A 23467-nucleotide genomic window follows, 5' to 3' on the forward strand; every position below is an offset into this window, starting at 1 on the left:
GAACCCCCAGAAGAGAGCTTAAGACACATTACTTGGGCAACCTTGAGTCTGCCAACTGGCCCAAGGGAAACTGCCCACCTTTCCAAGGACCCACACTTTCTCCTCCAGAAGCCCCGCAAAGACTTCTCTCCTAGCCCTCCCCCACTGGTCCTTATTTATAGAAGCCAGATGACTCAGCCCAGGGAAGTATATGGGCACAGACCCATGGGACTTCTTGTTGTAGCCAGGAGACAGAATAAACCAGAAAACAGCCCCTGAAGTGATGAAGAATCTGGCCAGAAGCTAAAGCCAATTCAGCTGTACCCTTTGACCAGAAAATTAAGCGAGAGAGACTCCAGGGACTGCAAAAAGTGAGTTCCCTGAATTGTTAGGCTCCCCTGAGCCTCAGCTGGATCTTCGGTTTCGTTGGTCTGCCCGACAAACCCTGAACTCCTCCAGCGCCAGAACTTTGCCTCTCTACCTCCCCAGAGCCTCCCACAGTGCCCAGCACAGCGGAGACACTGGATGAATATTTGCTGAAATGAACTGACAGACAGCGGAGGTGCTATCACCGCTGAGTCTCAGGGACTGAGGAGCAGGCTTCGAGTGTGGAGCATCCAGGCTGCCGGATCTCACTTCTGCCCCAGAAAAAGGCTGGCAGTGGCTCCTCTCCATCTTCTGAGGTTCCCTTATGTGCAGGGAAAGTGAGAGCTTCCCTCCCGAAGCTTATTAACTTCAGTGCATCTAATTATCCTGTGTACAGTTGGGTAAGTTTGAATCGCCTGGTCTCCCTGCATCAGTTTCAAGGTTTTAAACGATTGACAGCTCCAATTAGCTGTAATTAGAAAGGATTAAAACCATCCATCAGGCGAGTTTTATAGATAGACCCTATGCTTATATCTTCATTTGAGATGGGGGTTGGGGCGGGGTGGGGACAACCTCATGTTAGTCTCTCCCTCTCAATCTCTCTCCCTCTCTTTTTTAAAACAGAGCCTATGGACCCAGATGATGTTAGTGGTAGAGAAGACACTTCTTGATCATGTGAGAACCAGCCCTGCTTTGGTTTGCATTGTCTTGGGTTTGGCAGCTGATAATGGTAAGGAAGCGGAATTCTAACTAGAGAATGAGGTGAGGAGGGTGTGGGGGGGAAGAAAAGCCTTCAAAAAGGAAAAATTGCAGAAGCTGTAATCCCTATTGCAAAGGCTCACTAGGAGTACAGGCATAATGAATCTGGCTCCCTAGCACTTTATCCTGCTTTTGTTTACCTAACAGTTTGACAATGCATATTTATGCAAATCGGCAGTGGGGCTGTGTTGGCTGTTCATTAATTAGCATCTGATTCCTCCTGTGTTAGCCAGGCTCCAAGAATTCCGCTAATTTGATAAACAGCTGATTTTCCCCTCAAAGGTCTTTAATGTGGTGCCTCAGTCTGGATTCAGTGTGAGTGGCAGGGGCCCTGAGCCCGGCGTGTTGCTGCCCAGGCCCGAGAAGAGCTGCCCATGAGGCAGGAACCCCACTGGCAGATGAGAGAAGAGGTCAAGCAGAGGATGCAGCAGCCTGAGGTCTGAGGGACTTTAGGATCCTGGAGCTGGAGGTGCTTTTGTAGAGGCGGTCAAGGCTGAGCTGGGATTAAGGTGGAGCAAACACTTGTTCAGATCCCACTGCGACTCTCTTTGGGTGTTTTAGAACGTTCCGTATGCAGTAGCCTTATTTAGTCCTCACAAAGGCCTGACAAGAAACACCCGTGGAGCATTATCTGATTTCATCCTCATAATAAGTATATTATTAGCATCATCCCATTTTACAGATGTGGGCATCATGGTTCAAGGAAGCCTGGCGGAAATGGCTGAGCTGGATTCCAAGCCCACTCGATTCCATGTTCCTCACCCTTTCCCCAGCTTTGCTGGTGGAGAGGCTGAGAACATCAACATCAAAGCTCAGAGAAGCAGACTGATGGGGGACAGAAATGCCTATGGTGAGCTAGCAACCCTGGAGGGCCTGTTGTCATCTCTGCCGTCCAGCCCAGACAGAAAGCTCATCGCCTCTGTTGGGAAGTAACAGCAGGAAGAGACTGCGGGGTCTGGACTGGAGGACAGGGAGGCCAGCACAGGGCAGCTGTCCATATGGCACAGAGTGACTGGTCTATTGGTTTTTATTCTGTGACACCTGAGCACAGAAACGGCAGGTCTATGGATGCCACAGAGGTGTTTCCTAGACAGCTGCGTCAGAGCCCTGCTGTTCCCACCTGGAGACATGCATCTGCTCCAGGCTCTGGGCAGACTGCCACTCTCTGCGGGTGCTGCCCTCTGACCCCCTACCTGCTTCACTGCCCTGCTGCTATTGAAGTCCTTTGCCCTTCCTGTGTCAGACCGCACACACACACACACACACACACACACGAACGCATGCACATGGCCAAACCCTCATGCACAGAGACATGCACACATGCAGGAACACCCTTGTGCCAACCTTCCTCCCACTCTGCTATTCTGAGCACAGGAACCTAGCTCAGCCCACAGCTGACCGCCCCCTCTGGCCCTGCTCCAACCCACGCTTTATTAATACATCCATCCAGTGTGCATCTCACTGAAGGAACCCTGGGATGTTGCTGTTTTTAGCCACATCCAGGATGGGAGCAAGGAAAGCACAGGAAACTTCTATCCCTGCAGAAACTGCAGGAGTCCTGGTAGGGCAGCCTGGGGCTCACAGGGACTGGAAACCCCTCCTCCTCAATCCCCAGGGAGGAGTTGCCCCTCTCGAGAGGCCTCTCTAGAGGTGTGGGCATGCTTCTAGCTAGACCACTAACTTAGGAGGTTGCAGCTCCCATTTTCAGAGGTAAACAGTGACAGAATATAAATTGATGGCTGGTGTTAAATGAAGTCCGTTTCTCCATTCAAGGCTCTGGAAAGCACCACTGTGAGTCCGTTCAGGTGTTTTCTCTTTTCATGATTCACATTATCATCATTTTGTTTGCAGGAGGAAGCAGAGCATGAGCGACTGCAACCAGGCGCCTCTGCAGGTTAAGTCCACTTACCTCCCCAAGCCAATCTGGTCAGCATCCCTAGCCAAGCATCCCCTGTGGGCCAAGAGCCAGCCATTAGAACTGAGCTGCTCATTAACAAACCAGCAGTAGCTGCCTGCATCCCTGCGTTCCTTTTGTCCTCCCCCAGGACCCTAACAGAGCCTTTGTTTCAGAGGGAAGAAAAGCAGGTAGCCTGTCTCACCAGGCTGTTAGGGATGAGGATCTCTACCAACAAAACCAGGGACCAGGGTCTGGCTGGGAGTAATTCTTTAAATTCCAAAGTGAGAAACTGCTACACAAACATACTAGCCCTTCTGAGCCCTAATGCTGACCAAAGCCACAAGGTTTCATAGAGTCCTGACTGCGTGCAGAGCAGTGAGGTCGGTGTGCTCTGAAAGATTTGAAATGAGAATTAAAACCACAAAAAAACAAGCCTGTGATCACAGCCATGCTGTGAAGAAGTTCGTGACCACATTAAGAGGCTAAGCTCTAGCTGAGTGGAGGAAAACCTGGCTTGGAATCCCAGTTCTGCCTCTAGCTGGGGAACCTTGGGGCAGGAGATCAACAAAGGCTTAGTGAGGCCCCTCCACACTAGCAGTCTAGGGTGAGGATCACTCCCATTTTATGAATAGCACCTCCACCCACTCAGCCCCCTTAGCTCTGTTTTAGCATTTTTGTCAGGTAGGGAAGGCAGGGATTGCAGTTCCCAGTTGGCAGATGAGAATCAGAGGATCACAGAGGCTGAATGATCCTTTTAAATTTGCCCAGCAAGAACACTGGAGCTGGACCAGACATTGCCTGTACCAGCCACCCCACTGCTGGGAAAGCCCTTCAAGACCGAGGCGCCTTGCTACTGCCCCAGCTTTTCTGCATAGAGGTTCCCTTAAATTGGTCCTAGAATGTAGCTTGTAACCTACTTGGGTGACTTCTGTTCTGTCACCTTGACATTTTCCCCAGCTCAACTCTGTTCCTCTCAAAATGTTGCCTTTGGAGAGAACTGGGTTGCAGCAGATCTTTCAGGCAGTATGTGGCCTCCCTCCCTGGCCACACGCCCTTCCCACCTGTCACAAGAGAGCCTTCTGTTCTTTTCTGTGCTTTACTACCTGTGGCTTCAGAGGGCCTTAGGCTGTTTCCACTGAGCATTCTGTTGACTGCACACTCTGCCTCCTTGTTCTGAAGCCCACAAAGTGTGGGGAAACCTCCAGGGCTTTGAAAGGCCATCTGAGAAGACCCTCCTTTGCCTCCCTTCGCCCCGACCCCTTCCCTGAAGAGATGAAATGTACTTGAAAGGGGTTCCCAATGCCTGGCTACTGCTTTGCCTGAGCTAAAATATGGCCTCAAGCTATTTCTGAGGCTTTGTTACTCACATACAAGAGATGTTTGCTCAACTGAAATCCACCCAGAGCCTCATTTTGAGGTAGCACCACAGCTGAATCCCGTTCTGTTCTCCTGGGTTACCGCTCAGCCTTTCACAGGTGCCGGATGGCCCCGGGGGGTTCAGGGCTCAGTGCCTCTTTCCAGACTTAACTCATTCATGCTTTGTTACTTGCCTTTTGTATGTTTTGCCTTTTTTTTTTTTTTTATCCAGGCAGGAAGAAACATTTTCCAATTTCACTTAACTTCTGTTCCCAACACAACCCTCCCCTCCCCACTCTGCCCCATCTACTCACACAGCCCCTGCCAGGAACATCACCTTCTGAAACGGGCCCTAAAATGAAAGATCAAGAGAGGCTTCTGCTCTTCCCCTCAAGTAAAATCCCTGGGTGTGTCTTAGGCAGGATGAAATCACTCTCTCACTGCTGAGGTTTCTCTGAACCTGGCCAAAAAAATCCTCTCTGTTTCAAGAGGTTTTTGTAGATCGATAGACTGTGCTTGTGGCTGTTTTATTGTACCAAAGTGCTCTCGGATATGTGGTGTCCAAAAAATAAAAAGAGAGAGACAGAGAGATCAATAAGGTAAGGATACCAAGAGCACATTGATTATCACTGGGAAACACTTTCCGAAGGGTTGCTGGGGCCGCTCTAGGCCCAGGAACTAACTCTGGGAGAGTGAGAATGACCTGTTTTCCTCACGCCCCCCACCATATTAATCAGTTTGTGGCAAATTCAGATGTTTCCACTTTCCACTCGTTTATGGGTATGTCATATCTGTGTGCTTTGGTAGGGCAGGTAGTCAAAATTAGGGTGGGGAACAATAGAGCTACATCTGCCTATCTGTTCTGACCAAGGGCTCAGCCTTTGAGGGTGGAGGCTGAAGAAGGCCAAGGCTCTTAGAATATCATCGAAGTGTGATTCACTGAGACCCAATTAACCTGAGGGCTCAGGGAACAAAATTATATCTGCTGCCCTCTGACAAGATCTCTAAAATGCTGAGTGACCCTATTACTTACAACACACACCAGGGTACTTCCAGGAATGAAAGAGGGTACTGTGAATAGTTGCACTAAAATCTGTCACAGGCTAGCCAGCATGTTGTTCTGTTGTCTCCCACCCCCTCCCCCTCAAAGCAAAGCACTTCCTTCAGGAGAAGATTCAGTTCAAAGAAAAACACACACACTTTGAATCAGAAATTCCAATTATATGTTCAAGATGATGAAGTTTGGCTTGCTAGAACTGGGGATAAATTGAGGGTAGTCAGGACACAGTGGTGAAATCCTGCCCTCTGTGACCAATACCATATCAGGAAGCAGAACACAAATACATCACCTGGCAGAGGAAGGACAGCCCCACTCCACACTGTGCCACCCTCCACCCTCTGTCCACCCCTCACCCTCCACAGAGAACCTAGATTCCTACTTCACTGGGACTACCCAAGACGTCCAGTGGGACCCTCCTCAATTTCCGACTCCTGAACTGACAGCCCATTTTTTGGGCCCTCCCTCATAGGAGAGGCGGGTGTTTAGGACCCAGGCCACCAGCTCCTCAGCAGTCTCAACATCATCAGTTGCCTTGCCTCTCCCCTGGTCTTTAACCTCTCCACCCTCTTAGATCAATCCTATGGGCATTCAAACATGTTCTAATCTTTCCCATTAATAGTAATAATAACAATTTCTTTACACTCTAAATCTTACACCATCCTCTAGCTAGGTGTATGGTTCTCCCTCTTTTCACAGCCAAACATCTCAAAAAATGTTGTCTGTGTTTGTGCCCCCACTGCCTCACTTTGCCGTCATGCTTCAGCCCACTCCAATCTGGCTTCTGCCCCCAGCTCATCACCAAAAGGGATCTCACTAAAGTCACCAACAACCTCCATACCACTAAACCCACTGGACATCTTTCAGTTTTCCTGTCATTTGCCCTCTTAGAGTCTTTCAGCAGCCCTGATGACCATTCCCTCCCTCCTTCTTGAAACACTCTTGTCTTTTGGCTTCTTGGCACTACAGAAAGTACTCCTGATTTTCTTTCTCTTTCTTTCACCTTCCTCTCAACCCCATTCCAGCCTCCTAATCCTCTAACCCAACCTTTACCTTTTGGTTTCCCTGGGCTCTCCCATGCCCCATTTCCTCTGCTTTCTCCCTAAGCAAGTTCATACCATCTATGACCCCAGTTACCCCCATACACCAACTTTGTATCTACAAACTCCAGAGCCTGAGAACCATGCATCCAAGTCTAACTTGGAATGCTCTACCCAAACACTGCATAGCCCGAGCACCTCAAACTCAAGATCCTGCTCTGGTAGGCCCCATCTCAAGAAAGCATCACTTTCCAATCCTCCCAGTTAATCATGATGACATCATGGCATCCTTCAGATGTGACCCTCATGTTTCACATCTATTCCATGACCAAGTCCAGTTGTCCCTTCTTTCTAAATTTTTTTTAAAACTACTTTTCTCCATCTCTGCTGCCATAATTATACTCCATCTTTATTACGATTCTTCACCTGGACTTATGGTGAAGACCCCTTTCTTGTCTTCTGCATCTACCCACCCCCCCAGAATAATCGCAGTCTCTCACTCTCTCATTAGATAGATAGATATAATATATATAATATATATGCATGTATATACATATATATGTATATAATCATTGCTCTTTCTGCTTAAAACCTTTCAAAAACAATATCCTTATTACAATCTACAAACTCCTACAAGATCTAGACCCCTTATCTGCAGTTCCAATCTCATCCCACAGCCCTCTCCCCAAGTCATTATTTTCCAGAAACCCTGCTTTCTCATTTCCTCAGACTTTCCAACTTCTAACCTCAGGGAGCCTTCTCTCTCTGGCTCTAATCATCCTCACTTCAGCTGATTCATTTTGACCTATTCTTCCAGTCTCAGCTTAATGTCTGACTTTTCTATCCTCAATTAAGTGCCTTTACATTTTGCTCTTATGGCATCCTATAATTCCACTTTGTTGCACATATAAGAACCATGCTAAAGAATTATTTGCTTATAGATACCTCTCTTAAGAGACTATAAACTCTATGACAGCAGTGCTTATTTCACCTATATATCCAGTGTCTATTATATAGTAGATGCTCATTAAAAACTTGATGAATGAACATTACACTTTCAAAATAACGGAAATAAACTGGAGTCTGTTCAGAAGAGAGAGACCACAGGGCAAAGAGGTCTTATACAATGCCATGGTAATAGAAGATATTTCCACAATACTTACTATGAAGTGAGGTGCATACAAAGAACTTCATTTATATTGTCCTGATTAATCCTCCTAGAAAACTGTTAGGGGGTTCTATTGTTACAATTCCCATCTCTTATATGGGAAAGTTGAGGCAAAGTTCTTTTCAAAGTTCCCTCAAGGTCACACACATACAGTTAATGAAGGGGGCAGTGGGGACTCTGGCCCCTGAGTCTGAGTTCTTACCAACTCCACCATATCATCTCTGTAGGAAAGAGAAGGAAACTTTCTTCAAATAAGTGAAGTGCTGACATGTGGAAATGAAAAGCAGCTTGTTCTGTATTGACCCAAGGGATAGAATTAGAACCAATGATTGATTGACTATAGGGAAACAAATTTTGACTCAATATAATGGGAAGAATCTTAGGATAACTAGATCTGTCCAAAAATGGAATGGGCTGCCTTAGGTGGAGGAACTTAAGTTAAGGTTAGGAATCAATTGGACATACAGAAGATAGACAAATGTTAAGTGGGCAGCTTGATTAGAACATTTGATGCCTGTCACAACCCTGACAGTCTGCACAATTTATCCGCCACACTTTATACATTTCCATCTATTGTACCGAGAGATGACAAATATTTTCAGCACCATGACCATGAATCTCAGTTATCAATAAAAAGATACCATTTATTTTCTATTTAATAAGGTGGCTTCCTCCCGTTCTTTTTGAATGAGGCAGTCTGACATTTTTTAAGTAATTAACTACTAAGATAGGTGAGCCGACTCATTTTGGCACAATTTGAAACAGGAGAGAGGCTTCCTGGCCTAGCCATATCCAATCAGAAATCCAATTAACCAGGACAAACATTCCCCAGCAATGCAGTTAATCCAGGTTTTCACATAGAGCCTCTCCTCCCTCTCTAATCTTTTAGCCACTTTGTCTGAGGGTGGTTAAATTCTGTATCAATTTACATGCTTGTTTATAAAATACATCATAGACTAGGAAAAAAATCTAGCCACTCTAGCTTGTTGTTTCTCTGCTTCTAGAGTAATTTTGTGGTGGGCGGGGATAGGATGGAAGAAATAAAAAAGAAAGCAAGAGAAAAAAAAATGAAGGGGCTGGTAGGAGAGGCCTAAACACTGCAATTTTCCAACCATTTTCATCCAAATTGTCTGCAATTTCCAGGTGGCCCAGGCTCCAAACTGCAAGTGAATGCTGCCGCAGTAATCCCGGCTTGAGCCCAAGCGCTGTTGCCTAATAACAGCCGAACCCACAACAGAACGTGCAGGCGCACACCCCACCATGGCAGAGTCCGTGTTTAAAGCAGGGCAAGGCTGAGGAAATATGGCCCAAATCCCTCTTCTCACTCTCCTGCTTCTAGAAAGAGTCCTCGGCCAGGTTTGTAGGAATCTGAGTCAGGGGAGTCTGTTTCAAACATTACAACTCCTTTCCTCCATTCCCTCTCCTCCCATCCCTTTACAGATGAGAACGCTGAGGCCCAGAGGAGTCTAGTGACTTCCCTGAGGTCTCACAGAGAGTTACTGTAGCAATGGGGCAGAGACTTGGGACTGTGGATACCACTTCTTTCTCTGCCTCTTTCTCTCTGGTGGATGTAGACAAAGATCTTGAAGGAAGAACTCAGCTCTTTACCAACGTACCTTACCTGTCTATGTGAGAATAAAATAAGAAATAAAAATAGGATTCAGAAAATTTAGTATTCGTTATGTATGAAAGTCAACTCTAGGATTCTAGAGACTAGAATCCATCCATGAATGAGAAAGAAGACATACCTAGTGGGATATGAATATCTTGAACTGTTGAAAGTTCATTAAAATTCATAATGAAATTGATAATTAAACACATAAATACATGGCATGGCAGGCATTAAATCTAATTATTGTACCTCTAAAAATCAATTTGTGCATGTGGTTATTAATTTGCGGTTGTCATTAATTACCAATGACAAGATCAATATGCAGCTACTTCCTGGCTTCTACCATACCCTGTCCAAGAAATGGGTCTATACTAAAATTCTGGTCATAGTGGGTTTTCTGGAGAAACCAGTTATGAGCTATACCATGAATTTGGTCCAGGAGGAAGAGTTCTGAGATGGTTCTGAGATGGTTCAGGAGATCTAGCCACCATGAGGTGATTCTACCATTGAGGTGTGTGTCCCTCGGTGACCTTTGTGATTGCCTGTTTATACATGTGACATCTGGGGACAATTTTAATGTCATCTAGTCTCTTCCACCATGTCCGATGCTATCATCTCCTACCTGTGGGATACCTGGTGGGTTATTTAATCCCTCTATTTCCTCATATGAGACAAAGGCATCAAAAAACACAGCATCCAGAGCAGGGCTGGGCACATAGCAATCATTTTTTTGTTTGTTTGTTTACCAAGTTTTATCAGCCTGTTTTTCTGTGAAGGTGAAGTTTCATTCATAATAATCATAATAAATGATATATACAATAAATGGAAGCTATTATTACCCTGATTCTTCCAATCTCTCAATGTTGCTGGGTGGGCAGGGGATCAACAACAAAATGACATGTAAGAAAGCCTTTTATTAACTGAAAAGCACTTTAGCCACCGAAGATGAACGTTTCTTCCTGATCTAGACGGTAGGGGGTCACTTGAGGGCTTGGGCTCAGGGCAGGGTCTCTTTCTCTCTCACGTACTTTAGATGGGAAAGAATAACTGGCCCTGCATTCTGTGTAATCCCTCCTGGGAGGGCAACTTCGAATCAGCAGTGTTTAAGCATCGGAACCAGCCTGATCCCTGGATGAGGCTATTGCCCGTGTAAGAATTTAGGTGACAGGAAAAGGGCACTTCCAACCTTCACAGTAACTTTGCTAAGTATTTTCCGATAAGGAACTTATTTCCAGAAGTAAGAGAGAAACACAAACCTCCTGGTACTAAAAGGCATCAACACTAACGTGTAAGTGACTGTACCCACTGCCTCAGAAAATGGAGAAGACAGCACAAGATGACAAGACTTCCGAGGTGCAGCTGGAGGATCAAAAGTTAATTTTGCCAGCACCCCAGTGTTGCCAGGTGGCTCTGTGAACAAGTATCTTCCTGATCTATGCAAGACTCTGTTGCATGTGTCCTTTGAATAGATCAAGAGCACATTCTTCCCACTTCCAGCCCCTTCTCCCCCATTCGGTCCTGGCACATGGACCAGTCTCCCTAGCGTGGAGTTTCTGCAGGGCACACATCCAAGCTAACAAGCAATAGTACTCTCAGAGTGCTTGATATTGCACGATGATCAAATTGGTTTTCCTGAAGAACCCAGAGATTAATGAAGCCACCCACTACCTCCCTATCACCCCCTGCCTGAAAAAAGGCTTGTTTGATTGTTTACTTCAGGGGAGGAAAATGAGAGAGATGTAACTTCACATGGAGCTAAAACACTTGTCTTAAATCATCTCCTCCAGACTCAGTTCGCTGGGGCTGTACATGGCTTCTCCATCCAAGAGCACTAGATGAGTGGGCTGACATATTTCAGTGCACTTTGCTCACTGGCCTGTTCCCGAGTCTCTGGCTTGAAGATTCAAAAATTCAGTCTCTTCCACCAGGAGTAATATATTACCTTGCATGCTGGCCCTGTTTTCTTTTTTCCTCCAAAAGAGTGAGAGACAATCCTTACAAAGCGCTCTGCTCTGTTAGAGTGGCAGAACCTCTAGATTTTTCTCTGTACCTGTTCACAGCTTGTTACAGTTTATGCATTGGGAAGTGTTTCTCTTTTAATTGATACCAAGGGGCTGCTTGCTCCTTTAAAATGATTCAGGAATGGCCCTGCTCATTAAAGGAGAGAATAGAAGGTGGGGCTGAGATGTAGCTAATTATGTCAGGCTTGAGAAAGAGGGCAGGTGAAGTCTTTTCATCCGAGACCTTTGCAGATTGCTAAATTAAAAGAATGTCTTATGCTGATAAACAGGTTGGAGCCAGGCAGCGGAGCACAGCTATTGGGAGGTCATGGTCAGGGCTGCTAGGTAGGGGAGGAGGCAGGGTTTACTGTTACTGTAGGCTCTAGAAGGTGAGGAGGTGGGGGCACGGAGGAGAGGCGGCTTGTGAGGAGTAGATTGTCCTTCAACTTCCCTGCGCCCTTCCACATAGACACACAAGTTTTAAAATCATGGACAGAAAAAAAAAAAAGGCCAGCCAATTACAGCCCACAGGCTAAAACCAGCCTACAGCCTGTTTTTACATATTATAACAATTGGGAAGAGGAGGGCCATGGAATAAAAAGAAGAAATGATATTTCATGATGTGAAAGTTATGCAAAATTTAAATTTCAGTGCCACAAACAAAGGTTTATTGGACCCCATATTTACGGCTGCCTCTGTGCTATGACAGCAGGGTGGGAGAGTTGCAACCGAGACTGTATAGCCCATGAAGCCTAAAATACAGTGGACCCTTGAACAGCATGGGGGTTAGAGCCAATCCCAGTGCAGTCAAAAATATGTGTATAACTTCTGGGGCATCTGGGTGCCTCAGTCAATGTCTGACTCTTGATACTGGCTCAGGTCACGATCTCAGGGTTGTGAGATCGAGTCCCCCATTGGGCTCTAAATGGAGCTTAAGATTCTCTCTCTCCCTCTCCTTCTGCCCCTTCCCACTTCTCTTTAAAAAAATGTGTATAACTTTTGACTTCCCTAAAATTTAACTACCAAGAGCTTACTTTTGACCAGAAGCCTTACCATTTACATAGTTGGCTAACACTTATTTTATATATTATGTGTATTATACACTGTATTCTTACAATCAAGCAAGCTAGAAAAAGGAAATGGTATTAAGAAAATGATAAGGAAGGGCGCCTGGGTGGCTCAGTTGGTTAAGCAACTGCCTTCGGCTCAGGTCATGATCCTGGAGTCCCTGGATCGAGTCCCGCATCGGGCTCCCTGCTCGGCAGGGAGTCTGCTTCTCCCTCTGACCCTCCTCCCTCTCATGCTCTCTGTCTCTCATTCTCTATCAAATAAATAAATAAAATCTGTAAAAAAAAAAAAAAGAAAATGATAAGGAAGAGAAAATGCACTTTTAGTCCTGTATTGTATTTGTCAAAAAAAAAAAAAATTAACATATAAGTGAACCCAGACATTTCAAACCTGTGTTGTTCAAGGGTCAACTGTATCTACTATCTGGCCCTTTACGGGAAACCTATGATGATCCCTGCTCTAAGGTAAAGGGGAAATAACTGGGGTGAGTTGGGTGCAGAAACTGCTTTAGACCTGGGGTTAGAGCTGGGTCTGAAGCCCATCTTCACTCCTGGAAAAAATCACGTATGTCTCTGAGCACAGGTATCCCCATTTGTAAAAAGGAAATAAACAATGCATATTCTGTGGATGTTAAATAAGATGAGATACATGAGAGGGGGAAAAAACCGGCACAATCCTTGATATAGAATAGATTCTCAATAAATAAAAACAGGCAGCATTATTCCCAATAGTCAAAATATAGAAACAACCTAAGTGTCCATCAATGGATGAATGGAAAAAGATGTGTGTGTATACAATGGAATATTATTCAGTCATGCAAAAGAACAAAACCCTGCCATATGTGACAACATGAATGGTTCTTGAGGACATTATACTAAGGGGAATAAGTCAGACAGAGCTAAACAAATACTGCATGATGTCACTTATATGTGGAATCTAACAAAGCTAAACTCAGAAAAAGAGTAGAATGTTATCAGGGGCTGGAGGAGAAATGGGGAGATGGTGATCAAAGAGTACAAAATTGCAGTTAGAAGATGAGGGATCTAATGCACAGCATTGTGATTGTAGATAACAATACCGTACTATACGCTTGAAAGTTGCTAAGATAGTAGATCTTAAATGATCTCACCACAAAAAAAGAAATGGTAATTATCATGTAGCAATATATCATGTAGCAATACATATATATATATATATATATGTATCAAATCAATGTTTTGTGCACCTTAAAGTTATACAATGTTATATGTCCGTTATATCTCAGTGAAGTTGGGGAAAAGACAACAGAATGAATAAAAGAATAATTTTATATATAATCTTTATCAAAAGCCTGCACATATTTAAAGAACCCATTTTGGTTCTTATTTCTTCAGGAAAGTTCCATAACTTCCCAGCCAACCTTGCCTCAAATCATCTTCCCCACCTCTGAATGTCTGCAGTGCTTACCAAACTTCTCCTTTTAACCTCTATATGACCTCTTGATGCTAGCTTTTATAAGGATCTAGCTCATTTTCTTCTTCAGATTATCAGCTTATTGGCATGCTGACACATTCTCTGTTGTCCATGAACTAGTTTAGAAGATGTGTACATGCACCACTTGGTGAGAAACACCAAAAATGGTGCACAGACAACATGCTGTAGAATTTCATACAGGGCTGGGGTGGTCAATGAAGGCTTCAAAGAGGAGGTAGACCAGGATCTGAACATTAACATTCATGATATTGCTTGTGCAGAATTTCCCCCAGATAGAGAGAAGTGGCACAGGACATTCTAAACTGGGACAATAATGTGTAAGCCAAGGTATGGAGACTTGTTTCAGGAATGGAGCAATCAGATTGCGGTGGAAGATGGGGACTGGTAGCAAATGAATTAGGAAGTTTGGGGCTTCAAGTGACAAAAAAGCAAGCTCAAACTGGATCAAACTAAAGAAAAATGTATTATCTCAAGTAACTAGAAGTCCAGAAGTAGGACTCCAGGCACAGTAGGACTCCGGTTCAGTTTCTGTGTCATTTCTCTTGGCTCTGCCCATCTCTATGTAGACTTTGTTCTCAGGCTAGTTTCCCATGTGGTGTCAGGATGGCTTCCAGCAATGTCTGAGCCAATATGCTACGTCTAACAAAACAGAGAGAGGAATAAAAATCCCCCCTACCCCTGGAATGAAAGCCCTTTCCTTCACTCTCATTGGGCCACCTGGGGTTACATGATCATTGCTAGATCTTTACCAGTCTAGCAAGAGCAGGTAGTGGGATTACTATGAGTGGCTTAGATAAACCCCAAAGCCCAGCATCCCCTAGTCACATAGGCTGCATGGAGAAGGGGTGGATACCTGAGTAAAATTGGAGTGTTGCCAGAAAGGAGGAAGGAGGCCCAGATGCTGAGTAAGCAACTAACACTGCCCTCCTCAGATTATAAATCACTAGGAAAGGAATACTGAAGCCCAGTTGCAGATAACAGTAGCTATCAAGCTCAAAACTTCACACGGCATCTTGAAAATAAAAATGGCTCCTTGGGATTGCTTTCTGCCACAACCGACTCATGCATGGGTTTGTAATAACCTGAACAAACCCGGGAAAGGCTGAGCCAAAATACTGAGAGGAGGAGGCAGAAATAAGTTGTTATAAACCAGATTTCACTTTGATTTTCTGTGCAGCATAGACAAAAATCATGTCTAAGGGGCTTGACTCAGCAACCTTGTTATTGGCCCAAAAGGTAGCTCCAGTCTTTTCATTACTACCGCCCAGGAAAATATCGCTCTCTTTGGCATTCTCTCTACTGGGGCTTACCGAGAATAGCACACTCTCTCTCTATTTTTTTAGAAATGACAGAAATATTCCTGGTGCTTGGGTTAGGTAATTAAGATTTGCTGTGGGAACATCGAAGAACCCCATAAAATGGCTGTGTGGCTTGGTAAATGAATTACTTAGTGTTTAATTACTAAAAATTACTATCAATTACTAAATGTTACTGCAAATTACTTTCAGAATAGACACATTTGTTTGTGGCTATTAATGATTTCAATTACTCCTCATAGGTAATTAGTTTCTGCACACAGAAGGGCACCAACTGTCGAATAGGAGCTCAGCAATAGAAAATGCTGCTCCTCTATCAGCTTCTTTCAACTCAAAGCTGAGATCTTAAAATGAACATTGGAGACATCTTTTCTCTAGGTTTCTCGGCTACTTGCACTACTTCCCTTAGGACTCAGAGGGCTGGAGAGGACCTTGGAGACCTTCTCTTCTGACATGCAGAAGAGGAAGCAGGACACAAGAGGTCAGTGTGTGTGTATGTGAGTGAGTGTGTGTGTGTGTGTGTGTGTTTAATCACACACTAATACCACAACATAGATGAACATCAAAAACATTCTGCTAAGTGAAAGATTCTAGTCACAAAAGACCACAGATTGCATGATCCCATTTATATGAAATGTCCATAATAGGCAAATCTATAGAAATAGAAAGCAGATTAATGGCTGCCTAAGACTGGAAGAGAGGGGAAAGAGTGGGGAGGGGAAGAGGGGGTGAGAAGTGGGGGGGAGTGATAAGGAGTGACTACTAAAGGGCACAAGGTCTATTTTGGGGCTGATGATGATATTCTAAAATTGGATTATGGTGATGGTTGTACAACTCTCTATATATATTTAAAAACATTGAAATTATATACTTTAAATAGATGAACTTTATGGCAAATAAATTATATCTCAATAAAGCTATTAAAACAAGTAAGTTTAATCATACAATTAGATGGTGGGAGGGCTAGGTCAAGGATCCAACACCCCTGACTCCCACTTTGTTGCTCTTTTCACTAGGCTATCCTGCTTCAATATATGCCCAACTTGCTAGAAGGCATAGCTCACTGAAGAAGATAGCTAATTAGATTCACTGTTGAAATTGTGGTCTTATTTATGAAGGACTTCCTTCTAGCTATTTGTATATTATTAAGAGGACATAAACCATGTTCATTAAAGCAGCACACAATGCAGGCAGAAAATGAACTTAATAACATAAAATTAAATAAAATAATGTCTTAGCTTGGATTCTCCCTGAAAAACAGAGCTTGTGACAAAAGCTTTCCAGCAAGTAGTCTATTTTTAGAAGTGATCTTAGGGAATAGGATGGAAGGAATGGGTAGATTAAAAAGGGAAAGGAGAAAAAATCAATCCCATGATGCACTATTGAGTAGACTCAATAATTGTGAAGAACTGGGACTCAATGCACTAGGGATCTCTGAAGAATCGTGTACATTGTGCTTCAGAATTGTGTGCCCAAGAGATGGAGAGGGAAATATTCAAGCACTGGCTTCTGACCCCATTGGTAAAGGATTATCCTCAGGATTGTGTAACTCCTTCGTTCTTTCAGATTACATATGAGTCAGCACAGTTGAACAGGATCCTATTGCATCCTCCAAGGTGTAGACAGAGAAGCCCAAGAACAGAAAGTAAATGGTAAGCTGTGCAGCTCAGATGGGCTCTGGTCAGGCTACCTATCCATGCAAACTGTTGACAAAGCAATTGACAAAACCAAAAGATGAGCCAATGGACTTCATTAAACCTAATAACTTCTTCTCTGTGAAAGACAATGCCAAGAAAATAAGAAGACAAGCCATACGCTGGAAGAAAATATTTGCAAAACAAAAATCTGAAAAAGAACAATTACTCAAAACATACAAAGAACTCTTAAAACTCAACAATAAGGAAATGATAAATCCAGTTTAAAAATGAGCAAAGGGTTGAACAGACATCTCACTAAAGAAGATACTCAGATGGCATATAAACATAGGAAAAGGTGCTCAACATCATATGTCCTTAGGGAATTGCAAATTAAAACAACAACGAGAAACAACTACACACCTCTTAGAATGGCTAAAATCCAGAACACTGACACCAAATACTGGCAAGAATGTGGAGTAATAAGGATTCTCATTCCTTGCTGGTGCAGCTACTTTGGAAGTCTCTTACCATACAATCCAGCAATCATGCTTCTTAGTATTTACCCAAGTGAGTTGAAAACTAATGTTTACACAAAAACCTGCACACAAATGTTTATAGCAGCTTTATTCATAATTGTCAAAACTTGGAAGCAATCAAGTTGTCCTTCATTAGGTGAATAGATAAATAACCTGTGGTACATCCAGACAATGGAGTATTATTCAGTACTAAAAAGAAATAAACTATCAAACCATAAAAAGGATTGGAGAAAACTTAAAAATGTATTATTAACGGAAAGAAGTCAATTTGAAAAGGCTACATACTGTACAATTCCAATAATACAACATTCTGGAAAAGGCCAAACTATGGAGACAGAAAAAGATCACTGGTTGCCCTAGGGGAGGGGGCATCAATAGGCAGAGCACAGAGGACTTTTTGATCAGTGAAACTGTTATATGTGATACTGTCATGGAGGATACATGTCAGCATGGATTTTTTTCCGAAATCATAGAATGTACAACACCAAAAATGAACCCCAATATAAAGTAGGGACTTTGGGTGATAATGATGTGTCAATGTAGGTTCATTGATTGTTATAAATGTAGCCGTGTGGTGCAGAATGTCCATAGTGAGGGAGGTTGTGTGGGTGTGTGTCAGGGGAGAGGGGATATATGGAGACTCTATACTTTACACTCAATTTTGCTGTGAACTTAAAACTGATATAAAAAATAAAGTTTATTAATTCAAAAAACCACAAAAAAAGATTAGTCAAGAGGGTGAGATGGGTCATCAAAGATGTCCAATAACAATATAAGAGATACTATAATATCAGAATTATATATTATAATAATAGAAGCTTCACCAAGAACTCCAGCAAGACCAAAATTTAAGAAAAACTGAGTAATGGAGGACAAGAACTTTCAGTCTAGAATAGAAGATCCAGAATTTTAATTAAATCTCAGCCTTCTAGCACTTTGGGGAATTTACATTACCCAAAGGTCCTACATACAGTCTTCAAATAATCACACTCAAAAATGAGTACTTTACTACACTCTTCCCACTCTCCATCATCCTCTCATATTCGTAGCTACTGTTTGCTCTTATTCTCTGAAAACCTTTCCTTAGATGGGTCAACCTCATGCCACGTCCATGTCTTCTCTCACCTCTGCACACATCTTCCCCCTGCTTCTTGTGTTATTGCTTCTTCCTCGAGTTCCCTCCTCTACTTTCCCTTCTCTCTCGCTGGACAGAACTGAATTTGGAAGGGATTTACATGTCTTATTTTAGTTAACCCTCATCACAAGCCAGTTAGGGAAGTACTCTGATTAGTTCCATGTTATAGGAAACTATGGCACCAAGAGTTTAAGCAACTTTTCCAAATTCATACAGCTAGTTAAAGATTAAATCAGAACATTGTTAAGAAACAGAAATTCAACTAAGTTGATGATCTAGTTGGCTTTATTAAATGATTCATGAATTGGACAGCATCCCATCTAGGAAGTAGAGGGGAACTCTAAGGAGTTGTAGGGAATGGAATGTTTTCATAGGAAGGAGGGGGGGGGGCAGGGAAATTATTAGCAGAAGAAAAGAAAGAATTGTTCCAGGCAAGGTCACTTTCCTTTAGGGGGAACAAACAGTGGGGTCTCATTAGGTGGATTACCTCATCTTCCTTTAGGGGATGGAGATAGCCCATGTGATAGATTACCTCATTGGCACTGACCAGAAAATTCCTGACTGACCACTTAAGACTACATTTCTGGGGGAGGTTAAAACTGCAATTAGTTTGGTATTAAATCCCAGTTTGGTGGTTTGGCCTGGCATAACTGACCCCATCTTGGGCATGCATTTTGTTTGTTTGTTTGTTTGTTTTTGTTTTTGTTTTAACATTGTAAACCCATATAGTCTGACAGCAGACCCTATGGTCTCAACTGCCCAGATCCACTGAATGCTTTAGGAAAGTTTAATGCAGGGATTATTCACAAAGTTATGAGCAAGGTTAAGGAAATTCAGCAGAAGATAGTGAAGTATCCCAGGGCAACAACAGCTGTTCCTATCCCTCAACCCTTGGGCCTAAGGTTACTGGAACCTGGAGAGAGCTATAGGAGAGGGCAACCCAGTGGGAGCTGTGGCCTTGGATGATAAATCACTTTGCCAATCCGAAGTCCAGGAATGAGAGGAAGGAATAAATATCCCAACCTCACTCTCTGGTCTCTTGCTGGAGTCTCCCACTGGCTGGAGCCAAGTGAAATCCAGAGGGCAAAAGAATATTTAATGCTGTCCCTAGAGATCAGTGTCCCTGGACACATAGCAGGAAGAAGGGTGGAGGAGTCTGGAGGACAAATGGAAAACATGCAGCATCAAGTCTCAGCTAAGATCCAAACACTGGTCTGATTTTAGTGTTGCAGTGTTCTTTCCTAGAGGGGATCAGAGGGGACAGCTGCCCTAATCCTGTATCCAACTAACCAAAGCCAAAGCTAAAATAGGAGCAGGTGCAGTATCTGTCAAGGCCATCACTAACAGGCATCATCAAACGCTCTCATCTTCAGCATGGTCAGTCCAACTTGGCAACAATGCCCTGGCCGCTTCTACTAACACAGTCATGCCTTTGAAGATTTTGCTCCCTCTAATGATCACAAATGGCTCTGGTGAACAATCTCTAGAAAACAAGGCTGACCAAAATACCTGTATCAGGCACATATAGCAGTTCTCAAATTCCATTCTGATGTGCACAAGAGAAGACTTCTAAGCTTGACTATACAGAGCTAATTTACATAGTTCCATGTCAAAAGGCTTGCAAGAAATTATTCCAAAATGCATCTTATAATCATATACATGTTTCCTGTTCTCACCTAAATGAGCTGAATATGGAAGAAATAAAAAAACAACCTGACCACCATGGTTTTCTCTGAGTCCCAGGAACTATGAATAGGTCAATGCCAGCAATGGCTGCTCATCTTTTTCAGGTTCTCACTGTGTACTAGGTACAGTGCTGAGCACTTAACTAGCATTGGCTGCCACCGTCCTCACTGCAACCCTAAGAAGAAAGTACTGTTTTGAGTCCCACTATGTGAACAGGAAACTGAGGCTTATGGTGATTAAGTCAGAGATATCAGCTATGTGCCGCTCACTGGGCTAAGATCAAGAGGGAATGCAAAAATGAAAAATAAGAAGTCAGTGAACTTAAACTCTAACTGGGGGGAGAAAACAGTCCTAAAAAAAAAAAAACCTGCGAAGGGGCTCCTGGCTGGTTCAGTCAGTAGAGCCTGCAACTCTTGATCTCATGGTTGTGGGTTCCAGCCCCATGTTAGGTGTAGAGATTACTTAAAAATAAAATCTTAAAAAAAAAAAAAAATCTGTAAAAATGAATAGCAAAAGGGGTAAAGGATCCAAGTTTTCAGAAAGCAAGCAATCAGAGCGGACTGGGTAGTCAGGGAAGCTTTGCCTGGGGTGGTGGGAATTGAGCTGGGACCAGGAGAAAGGTAAGGTTGGAGTGGGACTCGGGAAGGTGTGGGGCAGGCTGGGCCTGACCAGCAAGGAGCTAGGAGTCTAGAAGAGCCATCAGGGCAAGAGCGAAGATCAGAGGGGCTCTTGGCTGCACTCTGTCATCCTCCCCTAATTGCCCACTGCCCTGTACCTCTACCTCTCAGTCTCACACAGCTCAGAGCCAGCCCTGATGTTCCCTTTCCTACCTCTTGGAGCACTGACCAGTCCCCAACTGCAAACTTCCCACTCCCTGAAGGCTCTGACGGGTTGTAAATAGCCTGTTTTGAAAAGTAATTGCATGTTTGGGGCTGGTGCTTGCCATTTGTAATTGCTCATTCTTCCCCCATCCACTTTCTCTCTTCCTATTCCCTAGGTTTTTTTCCCAGGAAGTAACTCCAGGAGCTTTCTGGGCAAATGACTGGAGGAGATAACGAGGCCCTCTGGGCCACACAATTCAACCAGACTTTGCTGACCAGGGAGCCACTCTGGACCTACTACTTGCTTCTAACTATAGGACAGAAAAGACAGAATGGGCTCATTTCCCCCTAAAAAATTTCTCTGAGAAGCAACAAACTGGCTGCAAAGATGCCTACCCTAATCTAGGACACATGGACCCTCCTTTGCCCCGGCACTGGGACAGCAGAGTCCTGCTGTTCAATGACGTCTGTCTACTACACCCTTCCTGGCCCCTGACCCCCTATGTCCTTCAGAAACCAAATAATCAGTGTTCATTTACTGAACACCTACTATGTGCAAGACTACCTTAGGTGGTCTATTTGACATATTTTCCCTTCAAAGTAGGTGTGCCCTTACTTTGTGAGTGCCCCAGGCTCCATGCCTGGCCCTGCCATCTCCGCATCTCCTCACCTCTATGGTCTGGCCCTGCAGAGGTAGAACTAACCAATGGTGGAGCAAATCTTACTGAGCCCCATCATTTCCATACATTTTGGGGCAAATTCCAAACATTGGCACCTGAAACTCTCTGACTGTTGTAGCTCACTTTAGCTGGAAGTTTTAGGGAACTGATGCCTGTTGGGGCAACCCTCAACCAATGAATGACAGAAGCTGGTGGATAAACATTCCTCCCTCACCTCTCAGGCAGGCTAACTTTGAGATGCATATTCCACACGGGCATCTAGAATTGCCCAGCAAAAATGTGCTCCAGTCACCTACAGTGGAAACTTGCTTGAAAACACAATCTTTACTAGCATTCTTCCTTTCACTGTCTACTTCCCATTTACCTACCAGTGTTGCTGGCATCTCCTTCAAATAAAATACTTGCACTTGTATCTTTGTCTTAGTGTTTTCTTCTTGGGAAATCCATATTAAGTCAGTTGGTACCAGAAATGGTATTAGGAAGGATATGCTCAGAATGGGGTTCTGAAGTTAGATCCCTTGCTGGCCAGATGACAAGGATCCCATTACTGGTAATAAATGAGGTGAAATAAAACACATTATGGTTGTATAAAATTCAAAACCCTGTGGAAGTCCTTACCTTTCATAGATGGAACGAAGACTGCTGAAAATCAAGCCCACAATCTGATTTTCAAATGTTACAGAATTATAAATAGGGCTGAAATCACAAAGTTGGTAAGTTTCCTATGCTAAAGTCAGAGAAGGAGCAGGATTCTGAGAGCTGGAATAGGGACATCTAGGCAGATGCCTAGATGAATATCTTGTTAATCAGAACTAATGAGCAAGAAGTGGCAAGAACTCTGGATAACCTGGAAAGACATATGTGCACCAGTTATTGGGAGATAACCCTGCGAAAAGTAAGGGGCCTACTACATCACTGAAGATTTTAGGGGTCAGAGAGAGGAGGAAGATGGAGGTGGAGGAGGAGAACCCTAGGTTGGTCTTATCCCAAGAACACAACTAGATAACTATCAAATCATCCTAAATACCCCAGAAATCGACCTGAAGACTGACAGAACAAATTCCACAACTAAAGGGAGAGAAAAGGCCACAGAGAAGGAGCAGGAGACAAAACTGGCTTTTCTGACACACAAAAGAAGGCAGAGACTTAGGCAGAATGTGAAGATGGAATTTATCCCAAATGAAAGAAAAAGATAAGGCCATGGCCAAATATCTAAATGAAACAGATAGAAGTAACATGCCTAATGGAGAATTTAAAGCAAAATCATAAGGATACTCACTGGGTTTGAGGAAAGAATAGAAAACATCAGTGAGACCCTAAAAATTTTAGGGGGTTAGTGGTCTGTAACATGTCCAACTCTCCTCTCCAAAGTAAAGTTTGTTACCATACCTTGCATTTGTACCATTTAGAAAAAGACCCAGCACTTGGCAGTTTCCTTTGGGTTTTTGATGACAGCACATACCACTCTTAAGAATGCTGCTGTGACCCATTTATCCAGTGACTTAGAAGGTTGTCAGTTTTGAGTAGTGCCCAAAGCGAAAAGAGTTCTGCAACACTTGTGGTACAAGTGGCCCTAATGCTTGGCGCATGTGATTCATCAGCTCTCGTGTCTTCTAGAGATATCCATGATAGACAGGGATGCTTTATGGCATTCCTAAAAGCCAAAACTGCAGAGCTGAGGTGCAGATCCCTAGGGCTCTGGAGCAAGACCATGCTATCTACAGCAAATCATTACTCACCATTTTAAAAGCAGTGCTTGGTATGTTACTACAGCCACTTGACTATGGAATATCAATGGCGATGTTACTATGAGTGCCAAAGATGAACTGAATATTTTCAGACCCACGAAGTTGTAAGGTTGAATGGGCACAGCAGCAATCA

At 43.6% G+C, this 23467-nt stretch overlaps 1 long non-coding RNA gene across 2 annotated transcripts; it reads left to right on the top strand.

Annotated features, from left to right (window-relative positions):
- The first annotated feature begins 435 nt into the window (after positions 1-435).
- Positions 436-21998, top strand: LOC118520406 (uncharacterized). Of its 2 annotated transcripts, none has more exons than XR_004909651.2 (4): positions 436-746; positions 970-1075; positions 15334-15572; positions 21083-21998. It is a non-coding gene; the product is annotated as an uncharacterized LOC118520406 (long non-coding RNA). The 2 variants fall into 2 exon arrangements; XR_004909653.2 differs by having other exon boundaries at positions 15470-15572.
- Positions 21999-23467: the final 1469 nt, after the last annotated feature.

This window comes from Halichoerus grypus, chromosome 3 (assembly GCF_964656455.1).
Source record: "Halichoerus grypus chromosome 3, mHalGry1.hap1.1, whole genome shotgun sequence".
NCBI lineage: Eukaryota > Metazoa > Chordata > Mammalia > Carnivora > Phocidae > Halichoerus > Halichoerus grypus.